Source organism: Ostrea edulis, chromosome 1 (assembly GCF_947568905.1).
Source record: "Ostrea edulis chromosome 1, xbOstEdul1.1, whole genome shotgun sequence".
Classification (NCBI taxonomy): domain Eukaryota; kingdom Metazoa; phylum Mollusca; class Bivalvia; order Ostreida; family Ostreidae; genus Ostrea; species Ostrea edulis.
Genome location: NC_079164.1, coordinates 42,688,307 through 42,696,645, shown reverse-complemented (window position 1 = coordinate 42,696,645; position 8,339 = coordinate 42,688,307).

Sequence of the window (8,339 nt, the reverse complement as noted above, 5' to 3'; positions counted from 1 at the left end):
AATGACTTCACAAAAATGGATCCAGAAACATGTGTCAATGCCCTTGAAAATTTGATTTAAGTCATAAAAGACAAATGGCAAAACAGCACCACAATAATATCACTGGTCACTCCAAGATTAGACAACTTAGTATACCATACCAATGGGCAAATCATAAATGCTTTGATCAAGCAAAGGATCTCGGAAGAACCTGCTGTCTCTTATTGTGATCACAGCAATGTGCTAACAAATGGCAATCCTACCCCGGACTTCCTTGCTGAAGATAAATTCCACCTCTCTGGTAAAGGGACATCTGTGTTAGCAGCCAACATAAAGCGAGCCATCCAAACTGTGCTGAACATTCCGATACAAGAACGAGGACGATCCAGGTCGAGATTTCGTCACAATGGTAGAAGAGGTCGTGGTCGCGGATTCAGCAACAAATTTTAGTATTTGGAATTATGATCTGTATAGCTCATTGTAGCATTTTACCATATATTCATTACTACATAAACAATACAATGTTCAGTCTATTCGTAGAAGAAAATGGTCCTATTTTTTGTTCATTACCAATGTATTATTGTGTTAAACTTGTTCACAGTTTTCATGTAGTACATTAAACTTTTTACACATCATTTTTTTTAATCAGCTAAGATAGTGTTAGTATTGCAACTTTTTGTTAGAATTAGCAAATACCATTCTTAGGTATTGATAGAAATCCAAGCACAGCTTTCATACACTTATTTTTTCTAATTTAGAACTTACTGTCAATAACGAGTTCATCTTTTGTTTATTCATCAATCAAAATGGGCTTCTGGAATGTAGGGGGTCTCATGAGTAAGTCATATAATAAACTCAATGACACAATTTTCCTCAAACAAATTAAAAAATTTGACATTGTCTTTATTGTAGGTCATGATCAACGTATTCATAAGATAGACAACTACTATTGTCACTGTATGCAGATCTGCATCTAAGCATAATAATAGAACATTTGGAGGGTTGGTCATGCTATGCAGAAGTGAATTTAAACCACATATTAAGATTTTAAGAAACACAAAACCTGACTTTCAATGGATAAAGTTAGAAAAATCTTGTTTTCAATTTTGATCAAGATCTATTCATCTGCATGGTGTATAACCCTCCAGAAAACTCGTCTTACTCTGAAGTAATTGTATTGAAAAAGATGAAGCTCGTTACAAAGTACAAGGTAACATTTTGTTGTGTGGAGATTTCAATTTTATTGTAAATGATGGTAATGATTTCATTCCTCTTCATTCAAGTTATATTACTGATAAACAAATCTGTAATCGCCTTAATATGGACACTAAATTTGATAACCGTGGCAAAAATTTATTAGACCTCTGTATATCCAATCAATTTGAGAATACTAAACGGTCGAACTTTTGGAGACATGCTTGGCAATTATAGTTGTTATACACCAAATGGATGTAGCACAGTTGATTATGTTTTAGTGTCAGAAAATATTTTGAATCACATTTTGTATTTTAGAATTTCCGAATTTTTACCCACATTGTCTGACTGTCATTGCTTGTTACAATGGTCATTGTCTGCTAGATTTCGTCTAGAGCCAGAAAAGAATGATGTTATTACGCATGCTGTATCACCTAACTACATATGGTCTGATAAATCTTCTCTTAGCTTTGAAGCTATACTCAACTCGGAGGAAATTCAGAATAGACTACAAAATCTTGCTAAGCAAGTCAATATGGATTCGAATCAGTTAATTGATAATGCTACTGAGGAATTATCCAATATTCTTCTTGATACAGCAAATAAATCTCTTCGAAAGTGCAAAAATGCTCGATACAATACAAGCAAGAAGAAACATCATAAATGGATCGATACAGACTTGAACTCCTTGAGGAGAAATCTACTCAGTTATGGAAAGATTGATTCAAAATATCCTCAAGATCTCTCAGTCAAAAATCATTATTACAAGTTATTTAGAGAATATACAAAAACAAGGAAATTCAAATGCCGTCAATATAAGCAAACTCTTCGAACACAATTGGAAACACTACATGAAGAAAATCCAAAATCTTACTGGAAACTAATAGATAAGTTAAGAAGTAATGAGAGGGAGAGCAGCTCTGAAGCAGTTGACCCATCAACTTGGGCCTCCCACTTCCAAAATTTAAACAAACCAAAACCCATGTTTGCTCAACGTTTAACACAACTAAACGGTGTTCTTACAGAATTGGAAAAAGAAAAATATTTTGGTGAACTTGATAATCGCATATCTGTAGCAGAAATATATGAAATGCTATCTCAAAATTAAAAAGTGGGAAAGCTCCTGGCTTAGATAATATTTCCAATAATATGATCAAATGTGGTAAAAACACTCTACTACCATGTTTCCTTAAAATATTCAACAGTTGCCTCACCTTTGGACATTATCCAAAAACCATGGTCTTCGGGGTATATTACTCCTATTCACAAGAGTAATGACATTTCTGATCCTAATAATTACAGGGGCATTACAGTTACTAATGCAGTTGGAAATTTATTTAACAAGATATTGAACATTCGTCTTGATAAATTTCTTGAAAAATACCATATCATTAGTGATTGTCAGATAGGATTTACCCAAAAAGCTAGAACATCAGACCACGCGTTTATTCTTTAAAAGACACTTATTGACAAGTACTGTAAGTCTAAAGATGGAAGAGTGTTTGCCTGCGTTGTGGATTTTCAAAAAGCATTCGATTCAGTAATCCATACTGGAATCAAAATTGGAGTTCGAACAAATTTTTACCATGTTATCAAAAGCATGTATACATCAAGCAAATCACGTGTCCGCCTAGAAAACAAAGTCAGATCCCCCCCCCCCCCCAATAACACTGGGGGTGAAGCAAGGTGATAACCTTAGTCCGAATTTATTTAAAATCTTTATCAATGACCTTCCAAACTATCTAGACTCTACTGCTGACCCTGTCTATTTAAATTCAAATCCAATTAAGTGCTTGGTGTATGCTGATGACATAATTTTACTCTCTTCCTCTGCTGATGGATTACATCAAGAGTTGAATATTTTACATAAATATTGTAATGATTGGTGTTTCAATATTAATACATCAAAAACCAAGATAATAGTTTTTAACAAAGCAGGTAGACTCTCCAAATCAAAATTTTTCTTTGATGATATGTCGAGCTTAAATGTGTATCAGAATATAATTACCTAGGAGTTCTATTTTGCTCTTCTGGATCTTTCTCCTTTGCTCAAAAACAACTTTATCAAAAAGCCCTAAAAGCTTTCTTTAAACTCAGGAAAGATTTCATTTCACTGAATCCACATATTAAAACCACTATGCACATTTTTTACCATAACATTAAACCTATCTTATTATATGCATCTGAAATTTGGGGTTCTATAAATTCATCTTCAAAAATATTAAGAACTCCAGGCTGTACCATTAATAAAATGTACTCCAACCTATTTTGTGACAAACTTCATTTGAAATTTTGTAAATCAATACTTGGCCTTGGGGTACATAAATCTGCAACAAATTTTGCTGTGTTTTCTGAATTGGGAAGATTTCCTCTACACTTTGACAGTGTCAAATCGATATTAAGTTATTGGTACAGACTTGAAAATCTTGGTCAATCTTTTCCACTTTTGAATGATGCATATCGTGAATCTAAGTCACTGTTTTGAGCAGAATGTTCCTTCATGGTACAGTACCACCAATTTTCTTATCAATAAGCTAGATGGTGTTCAGAATTTGACTTGTGCCAAAGTACATCAATTCAAAAGTGAACTGAAAGATTGTTTATTCAAAAAATATATTAAGGAATGGAAATCACAAGCTACTTCACAATACGACAAAAAAGTTAGATTGCTACATATCTTTTAAACAAAACTTCGGGCAGGAGAAATATTTAGAATTACTCAAAAACTTTGAGCAGAGGAGAAGTTTTACACGCTTTCGCATATCGGCTCATAGATTAAATATTGAAAGAGACCGATACCAAGGCATTCCTAGACAAGATAGACACTGTACTAGATGTAATACCAATACACTTGATGATGAAAAACATTTTTTACAGTCATGTTCTCATAATGAGGAAGAAAGAAATGTTTTATATGAATTGGTGAATAACTGCTGTAAGAACTTTTGTAACATGAATAATGATCAAAAGTTGATCTGGCTCATGACAAATGAAAAGCACAAATACTCAAACAAATCCGTAGATCAGCTCATAGACTTAACATTGAAAGGGGGCGTTACCAAAGAATCCCTCGACACGAGAGAAGTCTAACACGTGTCCGTATATCAGCTCATAGACTTAACATTGAAAGGGGGCGTTACCAAAGAATTCCACGACATGGTAGATATTGTGTTTAGTAAACCAAAAGTGATAAAAGAATCACTGTTCGTTATCTTCACCTTGCATAGGTTACATGAGGAATATGTTTTGGTTCCAGCTGACAAAGCTTTTAACAACATTGTCTTTGTTTCACTTTGTAATACAACTGTATTTTAAACGAACTTGGCATTAATTCCACTTTTGGTAATTGTACTCCAACTGCCCTTTCAAAAGATAAAATTCTTCAAAACCATGCTTCAGTTTTTGACACATTTAATATCCCAGTCAATGGGACGGATGAATATGAGTTACCGTACCTATACTGGATTCCTAAACTTCATAAAACCCTTACAAACAAAGATACATTGCTGGATCCAGTAAGTGTTCTACCAAGCCTATATCATTGATCCTCATGAATTCGAAAATATTAACAGTTGTGAAGGAGAAATTTCAAACATACTGTGCCACTACATATGCCAATAGTGGTGTAAATCAAATGTGGATTCTAAAAAAATTCTAAAGAACTGTTAGTAAACTTGAAATCGCAAAACTGTTCTCAAATCAACAACATCAAAACGTATGACTTTTCAACACTACACGATCATTCCTCACGATAGATTAAAGACTAGATTTTTTGACATTATAGACAGTTGAAACAAAAATGGAAATGCACTGTATTCATATCTAGTGATCAATCATCCAAAAAAAAAAACAACTTTGTTAAACACCACTCTGATTCCACGCACAAGTAATTTGAAGTTGAAATTAAAAAAAAATATGCTGAAGTTCCTCATTGACAATATCTTCGTAGTCTTTGTTGATCAGGTTTTGCAACAGTTTGATGAAATTCCCATGGACACGAATTGTGCTCCTTTGTTAACTGACCCGTTTTTATATTCATATGAAACATAATTTATTCAAAAACTTCTACGTGAGAGGAACAAATCTCTTGCTGTGACCTTCAATGCGACATTTAAATATATTGACGACGTTTTAGCTATTAACAATGCTGATTTTCATTTACAGGTGTAGCGGTGATCGCGGTCGCTGGTGCTCAGGGTCGCTCTAAATATAGCGGTAGCCCTGCTGTTCGACGCTCGCATAATTCGACCCATAGGTAATTGTAAATATTTTATATGGTTGTAATCAGCAATTAGTGTGAAGTCTGGTGTTGAAAAAAACCCAAAAGACAATAAAACAATTGGTATTATTGAATTATTTTGTTTTAAAAACCAGAAAATGCTTTGGTTTTTAATTCTACATCTGAAATTGTGATCGGCATATGAACTTCATTTATGCACATATTTTAATAAGAAGACGTGCATTTTAACTAATATATTAAATTATATAACTAGTGCAGCTCCTTTAGCAAAAATATCAACAGAAACTTACTAATAATTATTCATTTTACATGCAAGAATCATCGAGATCGGCATCCCACCAATGTCGTCCTGTACTCGAGCGATCGAGTCTCGACTGATTATGATAACAATACCTTGAAAGTAAGATAGTGGTTTAAAAAGAAAAAGTAAATAATATTGTTTTTATTGTCTATGATTTAATTGCTAGTATGAATAAATGCGAATCATGATCACACTGTACCAGTTTAATTCAAAACGAATGTATGTTCGTTCGCCCTAAAACGCGTTCGCCCATGACGCCGTTCGCCCTTATTCCCGTTCGCCCAGAGTCCGATCGCCCTAAAACTTGTTCGCCCATGGTCCGTTCGCCCTCTTATTAAGTTGAATGTCTGAAACATAGGAATTCTTCATTTTTCTATACATATTTTTCTATAGATGAACCAAAAAAAATATTTTTCACGTATGCAACGGGTCTTACTAATGACCTGTCATACCAAATACCTGACTAACAGAAATTTACGACATTTGAAGGTTTTATATTAAATTTTGTAAGATATATTCCTGAATATGAATAAAAATACATTAGATTAAAGGCTATTAGAAATAATTTTCCCAATTTTTTTAGTCATTCATAAACATTATTTATATTTTATTGCTTGATATACATGTATGATATATTTGGTATTTTGGAGTATGAAGGTATAATACTTGGTAATTAAAAATTTTAATGAATTTTTGTAACTGTTAATTTATGATTTATCATCAGAGCCATGTTCATTCTTATATACACAAGCTGACATGAAATTGAAGCTTTATTGTTCTATTCTATCCCATTTAATTCAGTTCTGTGTGGATGCCTCATTCTTTCCCTCTTTCTGCATATGGATAAACAAGAAACCTAGAAAGTTTCAAAATTTATTTATCGTCTGATTCTCATCATAAATAAATATCAAACAAGCACTACAAATTAAATATCAAACAAGCACTACAAAATAAATATTTAACAAACAAAAATTCTTCAAAGATAAAACCGGTGCTCATATCCATAATGGGCCTATTAACGTCTCAATGTCTTCAATATTGCTTTCAAAACATCGCGAATCGTTAAGAAAACAAAGGAGCTGATTCCCCAAATTACAGTATTAAAAATAACATACATTTAAAACTAATTATGTCTTTTATAAACACTACAATCAGAATTAAAATACCAGTCTATTTATTTAAGAAACTTAAAATTGTTAATTGCGAAAAAAAAAAATCGATACGTAATAAATGTCTTAAAAAAAAAAAAAAAAAAGCTTAATATATACTATATATATATATATATATATATATATATATATATATATGGCGAACGGGATATAGGGCGAACGAGGAAAAGGGCGAACGAGAATTATGGCGAACGGACTCTGGGCGAACGGACGGACGCGAACATGTAGAGAGGGCGAACGAACCCGATACCTTCAAAACAAAGTTGTGACTCGAATTTCCTCTATTGTGTTTTTTAATATCGAAAAGCCATCAGCTATGTCAATGAAATATTTTTATGTAGGTGTTGAAATGCTTAGGTATTTAGTTTTAATTTTTTGCGCAATTACTTACGAATTATGAATTTAAAGCAGATTTTCGACATAGTTTGTGGTCAGAATAATCCAAGCCCCATGACTAATTTTCATTTGTAATTAAATGAGCACAAAGCACAACTAGCCAATCCAATAAACTTATCATGGTTATGTAACACTAACCTGACTAAGAAGATAGGTGCCTGTTTTTGACCGACTCAGGTTTACATTTCTAGGTAAACATCATATCTATAGATATATCTAGTGTTTTTCAATGATGATATCAGACATTCAGTATTTGAAAAGTGGATAATTTATGTTGAATTAATGTTAAGAATGGAGATGTGGAGTTCATATCCCATTAAAATAATTTACTTCACGTAGTTCAAAACGCGTGAAATTAGTTTAAATTCATTTCTTTGAAAACATGCCAGAAGAAAATTTATACTAATGCAATAATCAATTATCTTTGGAATGAACAATATGAATTATTTACCCTGTGAAAAACGAATAGAGAACATCCTATATATTGGACATTCTCGAGCATACAGTAAAAATGTGCATAATCATTTGCATGAAATTTCTATATGGTAGAGCCTTGATATTTAGAGGTCAAAGGGCAAGTATTATGACATCATTTACTGATCCTTTTAATTCTTTCTGCATTGAATTTGTCAATTCTCCAAAACATCCCAATTTCCCTCATTGTGATACATTTTAATCTGTGATCCATTTCAATCAGTCTGTTGATTTTTTTTGTTGGATTTGAATTATACATTTTTTTTTCGAAGTAATCTGTAGAGTAGCATAATTTCATGTGAATTTGCAATTTTTGAGCTACGTCTGTTCTTTAATAACATCAGGTTGCACTCAAATACAGTGACAAATCTATACCTTACTGTGGGGTTTGGGGGGAGGTTAACCCATTTAAAAAGAATGATTTAAAATGGTGCATTTTAATGCATTTCTTCCCTTCATTTGTAGTCACCACATCTTTTATATGTTTGGGTGTGGTAAAACAGAAAAGAAATATGCTGGTGTGACGTGTTGTCAGTATATTTTTCTGAATTAAAGTAACAGAAAAGCAGTTTTCGAAATTCGTTTA